Source organism: Spermophilus citellus (assembly GCF_964194105.1).
Source record: "Spermophilus citellus genome assembly, chromosome: 7".
Classification (NCBI taxonomy): domain Eukaryota; kingdom Metazoa; phylum Chordata; class Mammalia; order Rodentia; family Sciuridae; genus Spermophilus; species Spermophilus citellus.
The window spans coordinates 90,962,190-90,975,074 of record NC_138188.1 but is presented as its reverse complement, the minus strand read 5'-3'; positions in this window follow the sequence as shown (position 1 = coordinate 90,975,074).

Sequence of the window (12,885 nt, the reverse complement as noted above, 5' to 3'; positions counted from 1 at the left end):
TGTATTTCAAGGGTTTGTATTTTTTAAATTTATTATTATTTTTATTTTTATGATCACCATATATAGTATTTTTATATATATTTTGTATTTAGATCCTTGTATATTAAAGCTTTAATATCTGCATTGTATATTTACAATACTAAAATTACTTCTCCAAAGAGGGTGAAGAATTTTAAAAAACTTTATTGTTAAGTCACAAATTTAGTACACATTGATAAATTACTTAGTCTAAGACTTGAAGCAACATACGTGGAGACTTATTTTTCAGCATCATTTTCAACATTGATTCTGATTGCTTTTGTTGTCATTGTTGATCTTATTGTGTTTGTGTGTGTGTGGAGAGAGAGAGAGAGAGTGAGAGAGAGTGAGAGAGAGAGCTATTTTTTTGGTGACTGCATCCTTTATTCATTCTACAAATGTTTCCTATATTCTTAGTGTTCCAGACATCGAGGATACATCATTGGGCAGGACCAATAGCTAAGATAGGAATAAGGTTAGCCTTATTAGATTCTAAGATGTCACAAAAACTTATTCATTAACAAATGTATTTATTATCACAAATAATGTAAGAGTCAAGGTACACGTTGCTAAGGAATATTGCCTGCTAAAGTTTTACAGAGAAGGTAACACCTAAACAGAAACCTAAAGAATGAATAAGAATCTCCCACTAAAGGGAGATGGGAAGGGGAGATACTTCTAAGTAGCAGATAAATCAAGATGAAAAGGCCCAGATTCTCTACTTCATAGCATGAAGACTATGAAAAAGTGCTATCTATTGAGAACATATTTTACCTTTTAAGTCATTTTGAACAGCAATAGCAATTTTTTTAAAAAAAAGAAAAGATTTATTCAAGAGAGTAACAGGATAACTTATATTTTTGGTCTTTTTGTTTACATTATGCAAAACTGATAGGCTCAGAGGAGAAGCAATTGAAGCAGTTCAAATGAGAGATGCTAGACCCTTGGGCTAAGGTAGTAGGGGAAAGGAATAGAAAGAAGCAATTGGAGCTGGTCAAGTGGAAAGGCTTTGTGTTTATTTGATGAGCCAAATGAAGTAGAAAGGAGGGACTTAAAGATAGTTCCCAGGTTTCTTATGTGAACAACTGAATGGATGGTGATGCTGTTAACTAAGAAGAATATACTCTGGCATATAACCAGAAACCAAGTTTCTAGGGAGGAATGGGTTTAATTTCAAATGTGTTGAATTTGAGTAGCTGCCAAATGCCCAAGTAGAGCTGTCTAATTGTCAGCTGAGTAGATGTGTCTGGAGTTGCCTTGAGTTAAAAATAAAAAGCTTTTCCTTCTTTTGTCTCTTTTCTTGTGGATAAATTTCTAAAGTGAGTAAAATGGTCATGAACATTTTTATGATTCTTATATTCATTTCCACATTTTAAAAAATACATTCTTCTTCACATTTGTACTAGTAATACACAATTATAATATTTTTATCTTATGATTGTTAACCATGAATCAAGTGTTTGTATATTTCCTTTAAGTAAATGAACACAAATTTCCTTAATGTTCATTTCTGCAATTAGTTTAATAGGAAAGACATGTTTGATTATTCTTTTTGCTATTTTGATAACTGGCTATTCCTGTCTTGTCCCTAGTCACCGTTTTGCTGTCATCTATGTTTATGGGCTCATTCAATAATGGAACATTTGTAGCAAACCTATTATGTGTAACCAGAAGATTAAAATCCCATTGTTTTTAATACTATCAGAGAGGAATACTCAGGTTGATATGCAAGTATCTTGAGTATGTGTGTGTGGAGAGAGAGTGGGAGAGAACTAATCTTTTGGTGACTGCAGCCTTTATTCATTCTAGGGATGTTTCCTGTATTCTTATATCCAGGTTGATATGCAAGTACCTGATCCACACTGAGCAGGGAGCGGACTGAGAAGGAAATGGCCCCTGAGTTGAAAACTAAGGTTAACTAAATCAGGACATGTTGCAAAGTGGGGATGTTAGGAGTGTATTGAGAGTGGGTTGGGTTAGACAGAAGTAATATATTGTAAAAAGGCAGAGAAAAGAACACAGAGGTTAGGTACCAAAGGTATTTCAAGAAGACCTAGGCTTTGAGTGTGAAAAGAGAAAGGCAAAAATAATGCTAAAATGAACAGAGGTCAGATTACAAAGCCAACTGTGTGGCAATTCCGTATTTCCTCAACATTTTACTCGATACATCTATTTTACAAATAGTACTATTTGAATATATACGATTATACAGATTATTAATGAAACAAACGCTATTAAATATATTTTCACAGAATATTTTTGTAATTTACAAAAATACTATTTTATTGCAAGTGCATGGCTGTATGTTACAAATTAAAAAAAAAAAGTACAAGGCCATAAAAGATCCTAAACTGTACTTTTCACTTAAAAATTAGGGATTTTAATGCTAAATTTAACTTTGCAAAATGTTCCAGTTAAAATTGATGGTTCTTATATTTTTGACAAGTCTGAAAAAATTAAATATAATAAAAGTAAATGTGCTAATTAAATAGGAAATAATTAAATCCTCCTGTGATAATCAAGAAATATCTCTCTCTCTCTCTCTCTCTCTCTCTCTCTCTCTCTCTCTCTCTCAATTCTCTAACAGCTTATTTGGCATCTTTGCATTTCACAAAATACCTGGTGAATAATGATAACATACAAGTTATGTGGCCATTGTTTCTGAGAGGAAAATAAAAGAATATCTGAAAATATGTGGTCCAGGAACTATGTGTTCATTTATCGCTTATTTGAAATTCCACATTTTTTATTTCTATAAAATATTATTTCATACTCTTTCATGTTCTATATAATCAATTTCAAATTTGAATTAGCTCATCTAAATATGTAAAAGTATGAATAATCCAGCCCTTTTCTTGAATAAAGTGGTGCAATAAGATAGAATTTCAGAATGACCTTGGTGAAAAGTTAACATTTAAAATGAATCTAAAGAATAAGCAAGAACCAACAATGACTATTATATATCACAGTAGAAAGACTAGATGTAAGTCTGAGTGTGATGTTGAAAGGAAAAAACAGGTATCAATTTCAAAATCATAGCATACAGTACTATTTAAATCTATGGAGATATATATATATATATCCAGGAAGAAAATATTGCCAAAAAAAAAAAGAATGGAGTTCAAATGAGGCACTCCAGAATTTTGTGTAAGGAAGAGGAAGATCATCTGGTAAAATGCTAAGAAGGGGAACTTCATCAACCATGTTGCCTGTAACAAAGTGAAAGGAGAACAAAGAGGTTTCTGTTAGGTCTGGCAATAGGGAAGTGTTTAGAGATCATTAATATAACTTTAGTGGAGAAGTGAAAAAAACATATTGCAGTAGTTTGAAGAGTAAGTAGCAGACATGGATTAGTTTCCACTTGTGTATAGACAATGTTTAAAACAGAGATAAATACATAGAATGGTAGCTAGAGGAACTTAAGGAAAAAAAGCACTGAAGATGTGAAAGAAAAGATAAAGTCTTTAGGCAAATGAAAGAACCTGGCATCTAGCCTTGGAGTCAATAGTATGTAGCATCAGAGACATTTCTAAATCAAAAAGAAAAAAAAGGTGGATGAGTACAGGAAAAGATTTGTCTATTTAATGATAAAAATGAGGTAGGTGTTTGGTGTAAAACCTCAATGACTATTTTTCAGTGTCAACATAGATTTCTGACCGTTGTACATTAGGAAGGGAATTCAACATAGTATTCCATGTCAAATAAAACATGTATGAAACATACAACTGGTTTGAGTTTGCTCATAAGATCCATTTAATCCCTATTTCAGTTCAAATAACTGTAAGATGCATTTAGCTCTGACTTTGGCATTTCTCTACTTACTCATACCATCTTTGAGTATTATTATTTTTTTGGAATATTTTCTTGAGTAATCAACATTTGCCATTTCCACTTCCTAAAAAAATTGAGCTATCCTGGAAGATATAAATCGAATAAAATAATTGAAGAACAGTTCCTAAATTCTACTACTATTGTTACTAATGTTGGCAATTTTTTGTGAAATTTGATGAGATTTTGAAGTTTATTTTAAATCTTTTTATAACTAAGTATTACATTTTGCTTACTTTTATAGTTGAAAATTTTGGATGTCAGGTTCATAAGATCCTGTAATCACATCATCTGATTTATTATGCTTGTCTGAGATTTACTGAAGTTCTTCAACAGAAAAGTCACTTGTTAAGCTTTACTAATTTGAACCCCAAATCTGTGGAGAAATATACCACTTTAGTTTCATTCTTGAATAAATTATGGCAGATAGCTAAAATAAATGTATTTTTCTTTTTTAAAAAGAAGTTTTAATCTGCTTATATTCATTTTTTTACTACCAAGTTGGTGACTTACAAACAGAAATGTATTTTCCAGTCCAAGAGGCCAGAAGTCTGAAATCAAATTGTCACCAAGGTTGACTCCTTCTAGAGACTTCTAGAGAGTATATTCCATGCCTATGTCCCAGCTTCTGGTTGTTGATGGAAGACCTTTGCATTCTTGATATGTTGGCTTTCCATTGTTGGGACAAAACACCTGAGAAAAACAACTGAGGAGAAAAGATTTATTTTGCCCATGCTTCAGATGTTTTAGTCCATGATTAGCTGGCTCCATTGTTTTGGCGCTGAAGTGAGGCAGAATATTCTGGAGGAAGGGCATGGTAGGGAAAAAGTGCTTTCCTCATAGCAGGAAGCAAAGAGGGAGGAGAGAGAGAGAGAGAGAGAGAGAGAGAGAGAGAGAGAGAGAGAGAGAGAGAGAGAGAGAGAATAGTAAGAGAGAGAAGGAAGAAGAAACTTGGAGATAAGATATTTCTTTCCAGGGCACTCTGCTAGGAACCCACTCTCTTCAACTAGGTCCCACCTCCTACAGTTTCCACCACCTTCCAATAATGCCATCACATTATTAATCTATCAATGGTATAATCCTTTGATGAAGTCAGAGACCTCACAATCCAATCACTTCCCCACAAGTCCCCACCCCTGAATTTTTTTTAAACTGTGGACCAAGCCTTCAATACATGAGTCTTTGGAGGATCTTTCTTATCCAGATCATAAGACTTGGCTTTTAGATGCTTCATTCCAATAGTTGTCTCTGTCTGCACATCATCTTTTCTCTGAAACCAATCTCCTTCTTTCTTGCTTTATGAAGACAAGTATTTATTGCATTTAGGACCAACTCTAAATTCAGGATGATCTTATTTATGAGATCCTTCACTTAGTTGCATCTGCAAAAGAAAACATTGTTTCTGAATAAAGTCATATGTACAGGTGACATGGTTAGGATGTAGACAATTTTTTTTTTTGGGGGGGGGTAATATTCAGCCTACTATAGTGTTAAATTCTGAGTTTAAGGAATTGTCATAAAAATGGTAAAAATGTGATGGCACTAAAGATCCATGAATGAAATGCAAATTGTTCCCAAGCATAATAGAGTTGTATAGTTGTTCATTGCTTATGAAATGATATGCTATTCAGTACGGAAATTACTAGGACCCTAAATCAGCTAAACTGGAGAATTATATAATAGTATAGGTGGGGTTTTCCAATCAAGAGTCAAAATGCATACATTTGAATGGAATTTAGAAATAACATTTATTTCAAGTTAGATGTTGTTCCTATCAGTGAAGCTTGGGTAAAGAAACAATTCTTTATATTATGTACTGCATTTTGCATGATCTTTAATCAATTTACGTCTTTACCTAGTGAACAGAATGTGAATTTGCCTTTCAGTAGAACTGGGCTTGAATATCACATCACCAGTGTTTAGCTGAGTGATCACAGGAAAGGAAATTAACATATTCGTGTCCTGGTTTCCTTAATTGTAAAACAGGCATAATAATGCCAAATTCCTAGAACTGCTGTTGGAATAAAATGAGGAATTGTAGAAAAGGAGCCTAACACACAATGTGCAGGGTTGTGAATTACTCTTCCCTGCACTTGGTAGCTCAAATGATGCCCAGTTTTATCAGGTACAAACCAAACTAAAACAGCAATAAACCCTAGTAAATAAAAATGAAAGGGACTTTTTTTTTTTTTTTTTAAGAGAGAGTGAGAGAGGAGAGAGAGAGAGAGAGAGAGAGAGAGAGAATTTTTTAATATTTATTTTTTAGTTCTCGGCGGACACAACATCTTTGTTGGTATGTGGTGCTGAGGATCGAACCCGGGCCGCACGCATGCCAGGCGAGCGCGCTACCGCTTGAGCCACATCCCCAGCCCGAAAGGGACTTTTTTGTTGAAATGTTTAATAACATCTCTCTCCATGCAACTAGGAAAGATAGTTTATGGATAACTTCTCATTAATTTTACCTTTATCTGTTTGTGTTACATGAGGGATGCATTCCCACCACCCCACACACACATACTCCCACCATACACACACACCCCTCTTAATTTTTCACAAGTTTACTCATACCACAGATCCAATCCCATGCTAGGATCAGGGTAATCATGTTAAGTGACAGTCTTAAGGGCTTGCAACTTTATTGGGTTCACAGAAACACTTATGCATGCTCTTTTTCTATTGTGGCTCATGGTGCATTGTGACAGTCCAACTTCTCAGAAATGCAGGGAAACCTGTAGCTGTCAGAAGAATTGCAAGGAGGCTTTTATGTTGGGTATTTGCAAAAACCTAGCGTGTGGTCCTGAATATTTTAGGTACAAATCTTTTTTCTTGATATTTATTTATTTATTTATTAATATTTTGTGCTGGATATTGAACCAAGCACTTTATTCATACAAAGCACATGTTCTACCACTGTGCTCACCCTTCAGCCCCAGGGTGCAAAGTCTTGATTGTGTTAGTGATCTAGAACTTAGACTCAGGGATCATTACTCATAATTTTCAACCCAAATATACCTTAAATTCACAATAAAAACATTAATTCGTTAAGTAAATGCGGCATATTTCTTTTTGATAGGAGTAATGGCAATATTTATCAAGACACTTAATCACTCAGTATTAGTTTATTTATAAGAATGTGTCAATAGGAAGCCAGAGATCCACACTATGTGTGATCATGTCCCTTTATAATTGTATATAGGTTTATTTATGAATATTCATGTTTATAAATGTTTTATTGCAGAAAAATTTAAATTACTAGATGCTCAAATACAGGAATTTTGAGTTCCAGACCATAATGAGTCATGGAAACAATGGGTTGCAAAAAGAGTTGACATTTAAGCAGAAACTTTAATAATTTGATAAAACAAGCTATGGTAGATCTGAAAATGAACATTCTAGAAAGAAGGGTTAGCAGGTGTGAATACCTAAACAATTCAAAATCTTCTACACTTTTCTCAGTTTGAAAATTTACCATTTTTCTCTTCACCTTTCAAGATGACCTCTGATATGATCTGGGTGTGAGATATCCCCCCAAAGCTCACGTGTGAGACAATGTAAGAAGGTTAAGAGAAATGATTGGGTGGTAAGAGCCTTAACCTAATCAGTGAATTAATCAGGGATTAAGTGAGTGATAATTGAAGGCTGGTAGGGTGTGACTGGAGGAGGTGGGTCATTGGGGGCTTGGCTTTGGGGCATATATTTTTATCTAACAAGTACAGACCTCTCTTTGTTCCTACTGGTTACATGAGCTGCTTCCCTGTGCTACAGTCTTCCTGCATGGTGTTAGATCTGAATTCTTATGGATATTAGACCCCTGCTGTCCACCTCAGCCTGCTAAGGGACTCCTGGAGAGTTCCCATTGGTGGGGGGAAGTGCAGGCAGTAGGAGGGATTTCCGGAGGAGGGACATCCTGTTGGCATGCGGGAGAACGCCTTCTGGGCAGTTTTTTCCCTGGAGCATATGGGGCATTGGTGGCAGTTTCAAAAATAAAGTTTGTTCCTGCTTGAGTGGCTCGTGATTTTGTGCCCAGCCAGACTGCGGCAATTGTTCTTTCTCACCTTGAGCCCTGAGGAATGGAGCCAGCCTTCTATGGGTAGATCCCTCTGAAACTGGGAACCCTCAGGTCTTTTAGTCACAGTGGTGAAACAGCTAACTAAAACTATCTCTGTTCTTAATGCAAAGAAAACAAAGAGTTTTAGGCAGAAAATTCTCATCTTCTTACTTCTCCAGACAGACTTTTTTGCATCTCTACCCACCTATCAGCCTTCATATTTAGTTATGGACAAAGTGCAACCCTACAAAATTCAGATGTGGAAGTCCTAGCCACCACCATCAGAATATGATCTTTGAAAGTACGGTATCTACAGAGATAAGTAAGGTAAAATAGGTCCCATGCCTGGGCCTTAACTCAATATGTCTATTGTCTTTGTAAGTAGGAAAGATTCCTATGCAGACTTGTAAGCAGGAAAGACCAAGTGAAGATAGAAGAAGGAACCATCTACAGGCCAAGAAGAAAAGTCTTGGAAGGAACCAACCCTGCCAACACTTTGATCTTGGACTTTTAGCCTCTGGAGTATAAATTTCTGTTGTTTATAACATACAGTCTGGTATACACGATATGGGAAACCTTGAAAATTAATACATACTTACACTAGAGGAATTTCTTCTTCCTCAAACTAATCTCTAACCACTGTTCTTCATTTATTCCTCTCTCCAAGTACCATCTTTTACTTTGGATTTTCTATTTTCTGTTTCATATTGTTTTTCTCCTTTCTAACTGTATATACATTAACACACAAATTTTACATATGCTCATAGTTCTGAGAGAAGAAAGTAACCTGAGAGAAGAAAATAACTGCTGCCCCCCAACAGAAACAACAAACATATTTGACTACATATTTCCCTCTATTCCCTGTATTTTAAGAATGTTACTTCCATCAACTTACTGAAATAATAGCCTGAACGACTCACATCTTCTTTCTAATGTTTCATTTGCTTTTCAACCTATCTCAGCCTTGATTATGTTCTCCTACCAATATATTGTCATTGACCTCTTCAAGAGAACCGGCCATCATTTACCTCTGAGGAGAAGAAAACTAAAGTTTGTGTAACTTACCTAGAGTCACAAGCTAGTAATAACCACAGGCTTTGAACCTAATTTAACTCTAAGCCTTTTGTTCTTTAAATGCAAGATCTACATGTGCTATTCTTATATATGGCTGGTGTTGTGCCTAGGTGTTTTCATCCCTAACTCCTGCAATTACCAAGTTCACACAGATAGTATGTTAAGCAGTCAAAACAACAAATAAGTAAATGGACAATATAGCAGTCCATCGACAAACCTAATCTTAAATCAGCCCAACATAAAACTATGACCCTGAAACACTTTCAAGACAGGGATATTTCATTCAACAAAAAGAGAAGCTGTAAAAAACTATTCCTGTGGGATGTCCGATCTTTTACTGCTCATTCAGATTGAGTATAGTTTTATGAGAAATTTTAAGTGAGAGAGTTTATCAAGTCACAGTAAAAATTGGTAAAAATTCCATATATCAGATGTGATGATATAATATATTTGACTTGTTTGGAGACTTAGTGGAAAACGATGGCTTTTTAAAATTTTTTTATCTCTAATAAAAGCGGATTAAACTGTTAGCAAATGAGTAGCAGATAATTTGGTAAGAAAAGTAGAATAATGATGTATATTATGTATATGTATTATATGTAAAAGATAAGAGGGTAAGTACCTGAATTAAAACAGCTAAAATTTTGAAATCCTTTATAAGAAACAGGCAATTTGGCTCATTTAAGGAACAAAATAGGAGATTGTATCTTAGGTCACTAAAAGGAAAATTGGGTCTTATCAGACAATTTATAGCTCTCTGTGGCAGTAACCAAGTAATTATATTAGGGTGTAGAAGTAGATGTAATTTAACAGGAGTTCAGATGGGACTTTTGACAGTCTATCATAGGAAAAGTTAATGAGCAAAATGTTAGACTTCAGTCTAAGTGCCAACCTAGCTAGAAAACTGATTGTAGCCTAAAATATATAGGATAGCCGTAAATTGTAGCAAATCCTCATGGAGAGGTGACAAATGGAGTCCTTCAGGACTCATTGCCAGGCCCATTACTTTTTAACACACTGTATAAGTTATGGTGTCTGAATTAGTTGATAACATTAAGGATCCAATTTTATCTTTTGGAGAAGAAGTTATTGGATAGAACAGTGAACAGTTCACCTGCTCTGAATTTTTTTTAAAGCAATGACTATTTGGACTAATTTTATGAATTCTCATATTTTTCAGGCTTGGAAAAGAGAGAGAGAAATTTCAAGTTCATGTCTAGAAAATATATTTCTGTTTCACTACTACTGGTAATTATGTATGAATTTCCAATAGAATCCTATTAGTAATAAACATATATTGAATATCTGCTATACATGGGAACTACCTTGGGTTATAAAAATAAACAGATGAAAATCCCTTCCTTGTTCTCTAGTGTGGAATTCATTTAAGTGCTAGCAAAATTATATTTTTTGTAAGGATGTACAGATGATGGATTGTAAAAACCACAGAAGAGCGTAACCTACTTAGTTCAGAGTTCAGGAAAGTTTTTCTACTAGAAGGAATATTGACATAATCCTGATGTGTAAGTGAAAGTCAGTACAGCAGAGGAGTAGTGGAGGTGCACAAGAGGGCAGTGTATATGTGAAATGTGGAAATAAGAAACAATATGACTCAGAGTACTATAAGCATCAACATCTAGAATCTAGGGTATGTGGTGGACTGTTTTAAAAAATGGCATCACTTATTTCCCTTCCTGGATTCATGACATTAGTAATATGACTCTTTAGCTCTTCCTGGGGGAAGACTAAGCTGGTTTCCTCATCTCTTGAATCAAGAGTGACTTGCTGTGACTGAGACACAAGAAATATGCCAGTTCAGAGCACTGACTCAAGAGAACTTGTCCCTCTTTTCACTGCCCTAGAAATATTTGCAGTCACTGTGATAACACATGAGCTCAGCTGATGGAATATGAGAGACTATGGGGACCAAGGACAACCATTGCAGCCGAAGGCCATCCTAAAACATATCAGCTTGTCATAGATATGTAAGCAAACTCAACTAAGACAAGGAAAATTGTCAAGCTGGGTCTGTCCCAAATCACTAAGTATCCATATTGATGATTGTTGCTTAAGTCACAACTTTGGGGATCATAAATTATACAATAAAACCAAACTAATACTATAAAATATGAGAATGAGTAGAAGAACAAGGAAAAGATTATGGTCTTTTGGGCTTTATGCTGAAGACAATGGGAATGAGTACCCACAAATTTTATGCTTTGATTCTTTCTTCCTAAATTGACAGTTTCAGAGCATTTTAAATGTGTTCCTCAAGGATGTTAACATAGTATCATCTTTAGTCACTTACTTTTGAGTCCCTAGAAGAAAGAGCCATATTCATGTTATATCAAATGACTGAACAAGATAGCTTTATAGATGTCTAATTCCCAAGACAAGCTCAGCTGTGCCAGGAAAATGTGGTCCTATGCCATTTAAATGCACCTAGGAAAGTGTGTTTTATGGAGGCAGGATAGTTGTTTGAAATGATATTGTGCAGAGGATATTGTGTGATACCATGGAGAGGTCCTATACTAGGTGATGGTATTACTTTTCCAGTTTACTTTTGCTAACACATCTTTGTCCTTCATCCTGATCAGCATTTCCCTAGTAATCTTATGTTTAGTCTGAAAATGATAAGTTGTCATACATATGCTAACTGGTAAATTTATGATGATGTATGTCTTTTAAAGTGTGTGTTGCAGTTTCTTTTGACTGAATCATGAGACACAGTCACCAAGAAGCTAGGAGCATACAAGATTGAACAAGCAACCCCTGATTTAAAAAGCAAATCTATGCCAGGCACATTTGTACTCCTGGGAAGATGCTCTTATGCTAAGTCAAAACTAGCATGATTGAATGTGGCATTGTGTGAAGGTGGATTAAGGTGAGCTCTGGGAGAAGAAATGCTGCTTTTCCTCTTTGACCTTTGGCCTCCAGGAATAGGGAGGACTATAGGGCATTTGTCACATTTTCCAATGAGGTAATTTTGTATTTGAGAAGTGTATGTGTGTTCTGGTGTTTATGTGTGTTTAAAGATGTTGCTGAGTCACATGGACCTATAATAGACCTCAATCTTGATCCTTGACATTGGTGGTTACAATTAAATAATCAGCAGCTATTCAATGTCTATCATTTCCTCAGGATTATATTAGTTTTGAGATGGATTCAAAAGAAAACTAATCCCTGACTTGAAGGTGAACATAATAGACGAGGTTAATCCACCTGAGGGAGATTAAAGAATAGCATATTTCTAATGTTTCATTTTAGTAAAAGCATAGTAAACTACATTTGAACACAGTGTCACCCAGCATGCATAGTCTAGAATTTCAAAAGCTGATTTCAATTGCCTGGTCATGTTTCATATTGCCTTGTTCTGGTATAATTCTTTAGAGGGCAGCCATATTATTGTTGAGTAATTATTCCCTTTATGGCAATAATTTTATTGTTGGGACATTATCCTCTTTCAAAGGTATTTTTTTCTTTATAAGAGGGGTGGGAAGCAGAACCATTAGAAGCCTTTTCCCTGAGCAGACTTATTTCACGTCTAGATGCTGAATCCCAGTCTTCCATCTCTCCTCTGATAAAAAGCTGTGACAAAGTTCACCAATGGCAAAATTAATTGGGTTCTCTCTCCTCTCTTCAGGGATTCCTCAAATTCTTGTCAAGAGGCACTTTGGGCAGCTTAAGTCATTCTCAGGTGTTTCCTTCCTCAAGGGAGATTACATGCAGGTGACCAAAAGGTGGTTTTACACAGCAGGGAGTCCTGAGCAAAACCATATGGGGTGCTTTTATCTGTGTCTTCACTTCCTCTTAGTGAAGCTTCATTCCTCCACATTGGTTCCTCCAACAGGTGCTCAGGTTCTCCTCCGTCAATGAGAGTTGCTCCCAGAGGGTCCTTCTTGACCCATTATTTTTCC